The sequence below is a fragment of the Melanostigma gelatinosum genome (assembly GCF_949748355.1).
Source record: "Melanostigma gelatinosum genome assembly, chromosome: 6".
Lineage (NCBI taxonomy): Eukaryota > Metazoa > Chordata > Actinopteri > Perciformes > Zoarcidae > Melanostigma > Melanostigma gelatinosum.
The window spans coordinates 14,478,951-14,491,643 of NC_136639.1; the positions used below are offsets into that span (position 1 = coordinate 14,478,951).

Consider the following 12,693-nt stretch of genomic DNA (forward strand, 5'->3'; position numbering starts at 1 on the left):
ACATGAGCACCATCCCCGCTGCATCCTAGCCCGAGATATTGTCACCCTCTAAATGAGTGGCACTCTACATCTTGCCCCCTCATAACAGGGGCCCCATAATCACATTAAGAATGGAACAGAAAGAGAGAAATAGAGAGGAGACATCTTTGAAAAGCTGTACTGCCCTTGGTGGACTGTCTCTTCACACGGTGAAAGAGAAATCATTCCCTTTTTCCCCCTCTTCCTCTGTGAAGGGAATTGTGCTGCCTGTTATTAATGTGCTTTTGACAGCTTAATTTGATAAGCGCGCTACTTGTTAAAGAAGCCTGGGATTGTTCTCATAGAAAGAACACGCTGTTTTTTCCCTCCCATGTTCTTCAAAATGCTGGCGCACAGTCTGTCGATGACCCAGTTCTGAGAGATGGTCGAAAACAAGGAAGAGCAGTGCAAAATCCACAGGGAAAAGAAAGGAGAGAAGGCAAGAGGGTAGCGGGAGAGAGAAGGATAGAGTGAGAAGGGATGCTATAAGTAAGAAAGGCACTTGTGGGAAGTTTACTCAAAAGCTTTTCTTTCTTCTCTCTCCCTCTTGCCGCCTCCTTCACTCTTCTCCTGCACTGAGCAGCCTACCTTCCTGCGCTCCTCTCCCCTGTAGCCTAATCGGTGGAGAAACGCAAGGAACGGTAACGGGGATTAGCTTCCACTGCTTGCCAGCTCCCCTTGGTTAAGTACACGTGTAATGAGTTGTTTATTTGGGATAATGCACAGTCGGTGCAGCAGAAGCCCAGAGCTGCCCTCACCTCCTTCCTCCCCTGCGTACATAGACGCACACACACACAACAGAATTCTGCACATCAAGTAAATGTACAACACGTGCAGTAACACAGCCGCATATGCGGTGTGAACATTGACATGCACAGGTATGTGCAAAGACATACATTCACACACTCAACCCCCTCACAAACACACCCACTCATACAAATTCCCACACACAGCTGTGATGCAGGTCACTTTCTGTGCAGGGTTGTACGAAGGGGGGGAAAAAACGGGAGCTTTAGCGTGTGTATTTGTGTGTGCGGGTTTGTGGGGGGGGGGGGGGGGTAACGTTCTCAGGCCTTCATTGGGTCATAAGGCCAGGGGACTTTTCTCAGGGTGAAGAAATTGAATGATATGAGAAAAAAAATGAAGGGAAGGAACGAAGAGAAGGAAAAAGGATATGTTGTGCCCACTAGTCTGCGTGCATGCGCGCAACGTTTGTGCGTATGTGTGTATGTACATGAAGTGGAAAAAGCTGTTGCCTTGTGGAGGGGACGTGCTCTGCTATCATTAGCCGGGGGGGAGGGAGTAGGAGGGGGCAAGCGAGGTTATGTGAACGGTGCAGCTGTGCTCGCAGCAGAGGGATTTGAGTGGAGGGGGGGGGGGGGGGGGGGGAACTCCAGGCAGCCAGGTCCTTCACTGAACCACCAGCTCGCAACGCTGAGGAGAGGAGAAGAGAAAAATTCAACCAAGCAGCGGGCCTTGTGAACCAAACACAACTCTCCGCAGCCCCCTCTGTCCGCCATCCCTCCATCCCCCACTCCTTCACTCCTTCACTCCTCCGCTCTAGCCCTTTACTTCCCAAATAGGAAAAATAAATAAATAACGATTGATGCGTGATGGCGAGGATAAGAGTACAAGAAAGAGGAAGAGGAGGAAAAATGAAACAGTCATGATTTATATATAGTGAAGAGTGTGCTTTTCTGTCGGCCATTTGTGGTTTGACTGTCAATTTTCATCTCCGATTCCAGTCAAAATAACAGTTCATTTATTTAACAGTATAATTATTATTTTTATTATTATTATTATTATTTGTATTATTATTGTAATTATTATTTTCAAATAACTGTATTAGTAATGGAGAATTGTTGTTGAAATTTGCTGCCTCTCTGTTTGGGGGGGATTTCCCCACGACTTGACGTACAATTCCAAAATCACTCAAATTTGTTTAAAGCTTCCTCCCCGCCTCTCTTATTTTTCTCGCTGAAAGAGTCGGAGCCCACGTATACCGAAGGATGGTGCGGCAGACGAAGACCCAAACTTGCTTGTCAGCCTGTGTGATCAGTAGCGGTAGAGAGACAAGGCAGAGGTGGCTGAGAGACGGCAGAACACAGAATGGCATCGGCGTGCACTGCTAATGCATTCAGCCTGCCACCATATCCAACAACAAGGCAAAATATCACACAGCTCACTTCACAAGATGTTCCTACAACAACAACATCAACAATAACAGACACATAAATGCACACATACGCGCAGACACACAGTCTCGCACAGGCGTGCACACACGCATAAATAACCACACAGCATGTTAAAAACCAACCATGAGGAAGAGGAATTTGAAGGAAAACAAACAAGTCAGAAAAGCAACTTGTCTGAGACTTTGTGATGGAAAAAATCAATGAAAATTGAAAAAAACACCTTTTTGTTTCATGAGAAAGGGAGCTAATATGCTGTGGTTCACCAGGCATTCACATTTTGGAGTAAAAACTAAAAAAAAAGCAACAACAAAAAACAGAAAATAAGTTCCTGGTGAGCGGTGGGCTAAAAATAGAACGTGGTCAAACAGCAGTCGTGCTTTGGCAAGAGGGTCATCTCCGTGTGATACAGTGGCCTTCACTGTAGCCACACATTGAGAGCAGAGGCACTCTGCCAGAGCATGTAACTTCACAGCAGTAATTTAATATTTGTTTGTCTCTATTATTCCCCCTCTCTCTCCTTCTGCCTCGCTCCACAGCTTATGGGGGTTAAGTAACAGTAAGCTTTATCAGATTACTGGGTCTGAGGTCTCTTTTAAACTTCTCTTTGCCATCTTGATTTCGTGCAGCTGTGCAGACTCTTTAATCATACGCTATCTTTTTTTCACTCCCCCCCACTCCCTTCTTCACGACGTCCCTCCTCCCTTAACATATGTTAATTGGCTGCTTTCTGTGACAAATTACGAGCGCTCGCTTTGATGAGGTTTGGTTGTGATGGTGCTGGGAGTGGAGTATAGTGAAACTGCCAGACCCTCGCCGGTTCCCCCCTAACCACTCCAAAAAGGAGCGCGGCACCCAGCCGAAGACTAATGAGAGGCTTGGACTGGGTCTGGCCCGGCTCTGGCCTTGGTGGGGCCACTCCCCTAAATAGAGGCTGATCTGTAGGTACCGTATGCCGCCACACGCCCTCCACACTCCATACAACCTTTATCCTCATGCACCCCACCACCAACTCTCTTCTGGGAACTGCAAAGCGCTGTGAGAGTAGTTCAGGCAATGTGCAGACAAAGATTCATATTTCAAAGACCCTTTTCCATGTACATTTTTTGATTTAATTTACTTTAATTGTATGTTTGACTTGAAACAAAGCACGGGAGCAACATAAATTATAGATGCGATGCATACGACTTGTGTTTCAAGTTTGCATTCTGTGTGTGTGTGTGTGTGTGTGTGTGTGTGTGTGTGTGTGTGTGTGTGTGTGTGTGTGTGTGTGTGTGTGTGTGTGTGTGTGTGAGTGAGTTTGTGTGTCTGTGGTGAAGAGACAGTGCCTGGAAACATTACACCAGCCCTGCTTAAACAAACACTAACAGTGGAACAATCTCTGTTTAATGATGCGCAGCGTCAACAGGGAAACGATGCTCACCAATAATCAGCACAATCAGCTTGCGGGAACCAGAAAAAAAGAGGAGTGAACCTGACATCATCCTGGTAGAGGTTTTTTTTTAGTGTTGGGGTGATGGGGTGTCAGATTCTGACTCTGTCTCTCTTCAATCCCACTGCTTCTTTTTCTCAGTCTCTCTCTACCTCAGTCTCTCTCTTGCTCTGTCACAATCCCTCTCTCTCCCTACTCTACGATCTAGGTTACTCGGTTTCCTAGCAGAGCACAGGGACCGGAGGAGGAAGAAAAAAAAACAAAAAAAACAGAAGGTCGAATCTATGAAGGACATCCTTGTTGAAGTGTGCAACCTTCTACTTCTCTGCAAATTACCCGCACGCCGTGCATAGACTCATAGCAGTGCTGTGGCTCTCACTTCAGCTCAGCGAGGCTGCGACCATGACACATACTGCTGTTGGAGTGTCACAATTACAGGGAGAGGCACAGTTCTTTCTTGTTAACTGGAATTTGTATTATTTTTTTAAAGGTTCATTTGTAAGACATGCACGCAGCCAAGCCTGAAGATTAGTGTGCCCAGTGCAACATAGAGTGATGCTAAATTATGATAAGTGCCTGTTTTATTGATTTTACATATAAGTTGAAGTCCTCAGCTCACTGAACTCAAGTCTTAACAGTCGATAAGTAGAGCAGATTGCCAGCAGCTTCAGTATTTGCTAGTTCTAGTTTCAGTCACAACTTCAAAAGTAAGCCCTCCACGTAATAGTTTCATTGTGGGATCCAAATGTGCTGATGAAGCGAGACAAGGACAAATAGTAAATTCCACAACTTCCCCGTTGAGCTGCCTGCCCCCACATGCTGACTTAGTTACAACAAAAAGCCTGCAAAAAGAAAGGAAATCATTTCATTTACCTCTTTCCATCAGCAAGTATTCAAAACTGATAACGACCCAAAAGCAAACATGCATTTCCATACCCACCAAGCTGATAGACACGCACAGATGCACATGCACACACACATACATGCCCCAAAGGGTGACGAAACAAAACTGGTGAAGAAAAGGGAAGTGTGCAGGCACCTCGTGGTTGCATGAGGGTTAGCCATGTTAGCAATAGCCTGCGGGCCTTAATTGAGGCCAGGAGGGAGCATTTAATAATTGCTGTCAGAAGATCAGATTTAATTCTCCTCTCTTCACAGCCACCACTGCTGTAGGGTAGAGTGAAACAAATTGTCATCAGAGATTCCTAAATGAACAAAGCTTTTAATTAGGGTGATTAGAATGCTGTGGCAAAGAGAGAGAGAGAGAGAGAGAGAGAGAGTAAGGGGTGGGGGTGATGGAATCATCAGTGGCTCGTCTTTACCATGATGTCTGGTGTTGATACAGTTTGGGGTGAAGCAGAGGGGGCAGCACGGGCAACACGACTGCTTTGAAGTCTGCTGCGCTTGAACATAAGTAAGCGCGGGTCCATGCAGCAACAAGCCCTTAGCCTCTGTTTCAAACCTCTGACACAAACACACACACACACACACACACACATACACGCACTCTCTGCCCTTCTCCCCCCCGCTGAAGAACACTGCCAACATCCTGAGACATTGTCATTCTCGGCAGGGAACATAATTGGGTGAATATGTCAGTGCTTTGTGTTCTTAGTGACATGACTCCCGGCTGTTCCTGTGGGGGCTGGGTACTCATTGAAGGGTTTATACTGTTCATTACAGAGTTGCTTTTTTCACTCTTGCTTTGTGAACATAATAGATAAGCAGGGGATTATCCGTGAACCTAGACGCACTCTTGCGCGAGTGTGTGATCATTCGTGTAGGTGTGTGTCCATTTTCTGTTCCCATCCCTTCAGTTTCAGCAGTTGGTCACACCTGGGTCCTGCGGCGCATGAATTGAGGCAGTGGTTTACTCTCGCTTGGAAAACATGACCTGCGGAAGAGCTTTTTAAATGACTTTACAACCACTGGAAAGACGGACAGGGAGAAAGAAGTGAAAGAAATTGTGGCAGTGTTGATCAAGTGAAACTTACGGGAAGTTATTTGCGTTTAAACATCAGATGTGCGTCTCACCACAATCTGCACCACTTCCATATTCAAAACCATTCAATACCTCTCTTTCTTACGCTGATGCTCTTCCCTCTGTTTCCACCTTATACAGTGTCACCTTTAGGTTGATTCTTGTTTTCCTCTATCATCTTTTTTATCTTGCTACTTGAATGCCTTCATTGCCCCACCTTATGCTCATGCCATGGAAAGACTGAATGCACTAAATGGTGATTCATTCCAGCCTTTCCGGGGCCTCTCCAAGTTGTGGCTCTCCTATGCTTCTGCTTTTATTTCTCTTCTCCTTTTTTCTGATACCATTTATTTTCCAGCATGGCACAAGGGTATGTGTGTGTGGGAAGTGTGTCATTGCTGTCCTCTAAGTTTATTTGTTGATCACTCATGACTATAAGCCACCGTCACAACACAAAGCTGCTGACGATCGACAGGGAATGTCTTTCTAACCACAACGGCTACTCTCCCTCCATATTCCCCGTCTGTCTAGCTTTCGCCTGGCTTCATGTGTGCCCTCTTGCTCGTCTGACTTTGGCCTCGCAGCTGCGGCTTTACAGCCATTGGCCTCCTTTCAAAAAGCGGGGTTGACGCATTGTGTCAAGTCATTTTGTCCTTGGGGAAGTCAGCAATGGGCTATGGAAAGATGGCTCTCACCTGTCTCCATACTGGCTCTGACGGATGGCTACCTGCCTCCATTGCGGCTCTGATTGCCCAAGGCCCCTGTTTGCTGGTGCTGAGTGAGACGTGCAGCTGCCCAAACGAAGGGCAGACTCCGTACTCCTCTCCTTTTCTACCCACTCATTACTACCTTACACTATCTCACTACAGTTGGCAATACTCTTCATAAAGAATAAAATCATAAAATATATACATGAGAGTCTTTATATTTAACAGAAAGTGTTTTACATCAACAACAGGAAATTAAATAGGCAATATTTTTGGTAGAAAATGGATTTTAAATGCCACAAAGGCCACGTTAGGTAATGTACAAATACTCCAATGCTGAACAACTACATTAAATATTGTTTAAATTCCCGATAAATAAAAAATACTTCAGATACATAAAGTGTATACAATTGTGAAGAATTTTACATCGCATTTTTACATGAAAAACTGACAACAAATGTCAATTCTGTTTTCAGTTAAAAATTAAGAAAATGCTTCTGTTAATGCTGATATTTTGATCTCATATTGTGCCACTCCAATCACAGGGACATCTTTACCCAAAATATGCTTCATACAAAGTTCAGTTTCTTCAAAAGTTAATATAATTTATATGAGTACACTATTTTGTAATGTGTTGTACTTACATTTTTTTACGAACCCAGTTTCCAAGTCAGTGTTGTCACATTATCTTCTGTTGCCTCATTGAAAAAGTTAAGGTTTCCATGTTAAGTTTAATTGAATTCAGACGAGGCCACGTTTTAGGGAAGTAAGGCCTACAGTAAAGTATTTCATTTTTAGGAGGGCGTTTTGCTTCTGTTTATTTGCACATCATCTGCTGTTACTTAGTTTGATTCCCAATTCCTGCTCTCTTAACAGAGTGATTTGGGGAAGGAAGCACCTTTAGCACCTTTGATTGTCTGTGCCTGCTGATGTCACATCCTTCCGCTGAGCTGTCTGTGTGTGTGTGTGTGTGTGTGTGTGTGTGTGTCTGCACGTGTGTGTGTTTCCTGTCTTTCTGTCCTCCAAGACCCCGGGGCAGAGCTGTTGGATTGTAGGATAAGAGGGGAAAGTACTGCGGAGTCTCATTAGTATGAAAATCAATTAAGTTTAAGTTAAATTATAAAGTTTCCAGTTGAGAAATTGGTTGAACTGTGGTTGGCCAAAAATGTAGAGCTCATCTTGTAGAACTTGAGCTGCTACTTATAACAACATACTTTGTTCCACAATGTCAATCACAATTCCGAGTGCTTGACAGAGTGTATAAAACTTGTGCCAACCAAGGCTATTGGCTCACTTTCCACCTCATCAATAGACAGGTGTCTCAGTTCTAAGGCGCATAGAGATTGAAAATAGAATACATGTAAAACCGTCTCTGTCTCACTAATGATCCAACGAAATCATAAGCTAATAGAGAGAGACAGATGAAGACATATCCTCCAACACACACACGCACACACACACACTACATTGTCTCAAATTCAAGTTTAGCTAGAACGCTCAGTGGAAAATGAAAAAGGAATGAGCACATTATGAGATGATCCACCACTATCACTCTAATCCCCAGATGTACATGTTGCTAATCTCTTTAGCCGCTAACATGTTAAATTAGCCCTAATATCTGCCGAGATTCAGAGCCGTAGAGGCCCACCTACGCGTGGGCTACCGCCCAGGTTTAGGTCACTCTTCTCCCTCAGCGCTGCAAAAAGATACAGACATTAGAGTGGGGGTGTGGGGGTGGTGGGGGCCGAGGGAAGGAGCAGTGATAGCCATTCGTCACCCTGCCTATCTCGCTCTGACAGATGGGGAGTGCAGCGTGCCACATAGAGGAGTCACTGCCTGTAATGACATTAGAGGCACAATGAGACCTGATACACATTTATTTTTTCCGTTCCCATCCTGGCTGGCCATCGACTCGCTCCTTTGCTTGATCCTTCCCCTCCTCTCATTTCTGCTGGTACGTCTCCATCCATCCACGCGTACATAGCCACATCAAAAACCCAAAGAAAGAAACCTCCAAAAATCGACACATCTGAAAAGAAAAGAACTTAAATGGTCTCAAGGTACAAACTGTCATGTAGAAAACCTTCTACATGACAGGAATACTCAAGTAAAAACGAAGCACTGTCAGTGTGTACTGACATTTAGATCGTATTTGGAAAACCATATTAAAACGCTTTTTTTTCGTCCTCGGAAATGGGAGTTTATTTAAAAAGAGAGAGCGTTTATTTAATGTACCATACACCTCCTAAAAGGTTTACTTACTGCAGTGTAATATGTTATTTCAAATCCTCACAACCACATTTCCTAGGAGGATAGGGGATACTGGCAATAAATATATACTTTTTTTCTTTTCAGGACACATGCTATTACCAAATGTGTTGCAGATGTACCATGAACCGAAGCTGTGCTGCCGAGGTGGGGTTTCTTGGAAAAACATCGCCAATCCTGTCATGATAAATCACCTTCCCCAATTTGCTATACCATGTGTAGAATTAGGATTCGAGAACATCGGCATCAGCAAAATTCTACACACGCTGCATTTACAAGAGTGCCAGTTTCACTGGAACATCTGACAGATAACTGCGCAAAATGTTTGTTCTTGGAACTCGGGTTCATGTGGATTTCTTCTAAATTCTCCTCATTCGCAAACAAAACTATACAGCTGTCTTTTAAAGTAACAAATTACTCCCGAGCATGAGTCAAGGTAAAGTCGCCTCCTCTTGATTCAAAGGAGTCATCCTCAGCAGTCTGTCCTCAATAACAAAGTCGCATGAACAAGCACCCTACAGACCGTCTATTAGAATGTGAAAAAGCACCATGTGCTGTATATTAGTTTTTAGTGACTAAACACTTGGGAGAGAGGCGACCTAGAATCAAGCCTTGCGGTGCACTGAGTGTATATGTTCTCATCGTCCTCTCAGCTCCACTTCTGAGACTCAGAGAGAGAGAGAATGCTCATTAGATCTATGTGCTGAATCGCTGCTCCCTCTCCATCTCTTCCATCCTCCCCCAACCTTCATCTCTCTCTCTCTCTCTCTCTCTCTCTCTCTCTCTCTCTCGCTCTCTCTCTCTCGCTCTCGCTGTCCGTCTGCTTAACAGATGGGAGGGTCGTGGGTACAGCTCTTCCCCTCCCCCTGGAGAGGCCTGGTGCCTGTTCAAAAGATCCCTCTTTATGCTTCACTCCATTTCCCTCTGTTTTCTCCTTTTCTTCATTTCTCCGTTTCTCCTCTCTCCACTCTCCTTCTCTTTCATTGTCACCTCTCCGACTCAAAGCGCAGAGAGTTGTGACCCAGGATATAAAACAAGCAGAGGAGCAACCGTTGTCCTGTCTGCTTGGTGCGAGCGTGCTCTCTGACCCGATAGCAGTCGCTCGCTCCAGCCTCCTTCCAGTTACCGAGCTCGTGTGAATGCAGGCGTACCATTAGTCAGACTCCACAGAGCAGATAAAGGCACCCTTTAGTGTACTCGTCATTTTTCACAGCTCATTCCGTCTTTCCCCACGCCTTACATTGGGATTAGCAAAGTGGCTTTATGTGGACAAGCTTGTTAGTTCTTTCTTCTGTCTTCATTTATTCATCCTCTTATTTCTTTCTCGCCGTATCTGCCCTCTCAAGGTCAGGTGTCACTGTCAGTCCCCCTCGAAACGTTCCTGCTCAGGATGACTGCCCTGTGCCACTCGACCATCCTCACTACGCAGTGCTTGCTTCCTGCATTCCCCTCCATTCCGCTGTCTTGGCGTCATGAGGCTAAATTGGATTGAGTGATTCAGTGGTAATCTGTTAAATTAACTGATGCTTTATCCACGCTGAGGAAATAAGAGGGAAGGGAGCCCGATGAGGAGGTGGGCACTCAGTTCTCATCCAGAAGCTGCCTGGCACTCATATGGGACGGGGGCGGGTGTGAGGAAAAGTCGGTGGGGGTTGGCGGGATGGGGGGGGGGGGGGAGGTGGGGACAGAGGGAAGGGGAACTAGGTTCGTTGTGTAGGAGGAGGTAGAGGAGGCAAGAGTGAGAAGGGATGGGGAAGGAGGGGGTGGCTGAGGCGGGGGACGCCACCACGGGGCTAAGCGGCAGCAGAACCTCACCTCGGGGAGCGTTAGCTGCTGCTGAGAGCCAAAAGCAGGGATTAAATGTTCAGGACACGGGCTTAGTCTTAGCCTTAATGTTACATAAGGCCTAAGGTGTTGCCCCAGTGGTTGTTGACATTGAGAGGTTCAGCTCTGCTCAGTGAGCTGTGGGAGGAACGAGGAGGAGGTGGAGGCCAGAAGGCAGGGATCACGGAGGTAACGCCTCCTTGTTTGGAGCGATGCCCGGGCTGGGTAGTGTTGAGCACAAAGACTGGGAGGGGAGGATGCTTGTCAGCCTGTGATTGAAGTACGCCAGCTTGATTGATATCCTTGTCTGGCTGTCTTGTGCCAAGCGCCTTAGTGTTGGCTTGTAATCCTAGTTTGTCTGACAACATCCTTCTTTGTTTTCTTCCAGAGGGCAGCTCTTTGTTTTTCTGTCTATGGATGGGTGTGTTTGCGCAAAGCAATGCTAAAATGTTTTGGATAGCCTCTTCAGAGCTGCCACTGAGTTATTTTAGATCTTGTTATTATTATGATGGTGCAGTCCGGCTGTTGTCCTAACTGCCAAATGATGCATTTATGTTTGCATCTCATTTCTTCCATAAAGTGGGCGTATTCCAAACCATCAGCCAGGGAGGTTTTTGTCATGTATTTCATCATTGTTCAAATTGTATTGTCTCACTTTGTCGTCCATTTTTGTGTGATGGACGTTTTTGGCCAAGAATCTTATAATATACACGATAATCAGTGTGATGTCATTCCTTAAAAATGTAATAAATTGACTAAATCTATGTTATGCACATGGACTCCAGATCGCCTACATCATCATAGTTAAACCTAACTCAACTAAACACTACAGAACCCTCGGCCTTGAAGGATCCAAGCAGGTAGTACACAGCCTGTGTCTTCTGCTGCAAATGAAAAGATCTACAGTTATGTACTACTGCTATGCCTCCGTCTGTCACTCGGAGACACAGTATCCCTGGATGTCCCTATTACGCACTTTCATTATCAATGTCCTACTCTCTAGCACAAAGAGGTCAAGTGCATAGCAATGTGCTACGCTCACCTCAGGGGTTTAGAGCTTTCCTGTGCTATGCATGTTACTCAATAAATACATGGATTCAGGTTAGGGGAAGACAAAAAAAGGAAAGAAGGGGAACGGAAGTGCATTACAATGTGCATGTATGTGTGCGGGAGTGTGCAAAGGAGAGAAAATGAGAGATTGAGGAAGAGAGCAAGGTGATATGAGAGAAGAGAGCGAGAGAGTGATGGAGAGAGAGACTGAGACTGACATGTCTTTTGGTGAAGCAGTGTCGTCTTCCACATCAATGTCTGATGCTCGTGCTGCCAGGTGCCGGAAATCTGGTTCAGAAAGGAGAGAAGAGAGAAGAAGGGGAAAGTAGAGAAAAAAAGGCAGGGTATATGGAGGAATTTTTTTTTATTTTTATGTGACGGCGCTGACAGCTCCCCTGCATTGCACTGAGCTTAAATAATGGGATGCTCATTTGCATAACGAGGGACGTTATCACCTCTACTGTCAAAAGAAAACACAACAACAGTTCTTCTGCTCCTCCCTGAGATAGATTGGATTGGCCTACTTTAGCACTCTGGAGAGATGCACTGGAGCTCTGGCTTAGCCAAGCTCAGACAAGAACACACAAACACACACACGCAAACATGTGCACACTCTCACATGTGCACGCACGCGTGGACACACAGAGTCACTCCCTCACGCAAACTTTTTGGAGCGCATGCTTTCTTCTTCGCACATGCAGTCCAGCTCATCAGCTGCTGGCCTCCACTCCTCGAACACATGCACGCACGCACTTCGCCGTGTGCACACAAGCACACGCGCAAGTGCATTTATTAAGATGCTCTCACTGAAATGCAATGTCTCCAGCTGGATTAGGTTCATGTTGGAATTCTTTTTGATTTCTGTCTCTACGAAACGTCCTTCTACCCTGTTTCAAAAGATCTCTTGGCACTTTTCGTCTCCTTGTCTTTTTTTGGCTTTTTTTTTTGCCAAAATATGGCAAGAGTGATCTCGGTTTTACATCTGTATCCTATCCTGCGACTCATGTCTGCCATTTTGGCGATGAGCAGCAGATAGAGTAGAAAAAGCTGTGTATGGCAGCTCCACTGTCAATACAGTGCAGTTCATGGGAAGAAACAAAATGTATTTCTCAGTCTGGAGGTAATGTTACAGTGTTGGTGATTAGAGCGTTTAAGTTAGCGGCACTTCCAAAACACTGTCAAACTCTGTGAACGAAGCGAGATCCTGACAGCGCTGTCTCT

The 12,693-nt window shown here is 45.4% G+C and overlaps 1 protein-coding gene across 6 annotated transcripts in view; it reads left to right on the forward strand.

Annotated features, from left to right (window-relative positions):
- mef2cb (myocyte enhancer factor 2cb) overlaps nt 1–12,693 on the forward strand; it is a 72,188-nt gene that overhangs the window by 17,888 nt on the left and 41,607 nt on the right. The window lies entirely within an intron of this gene.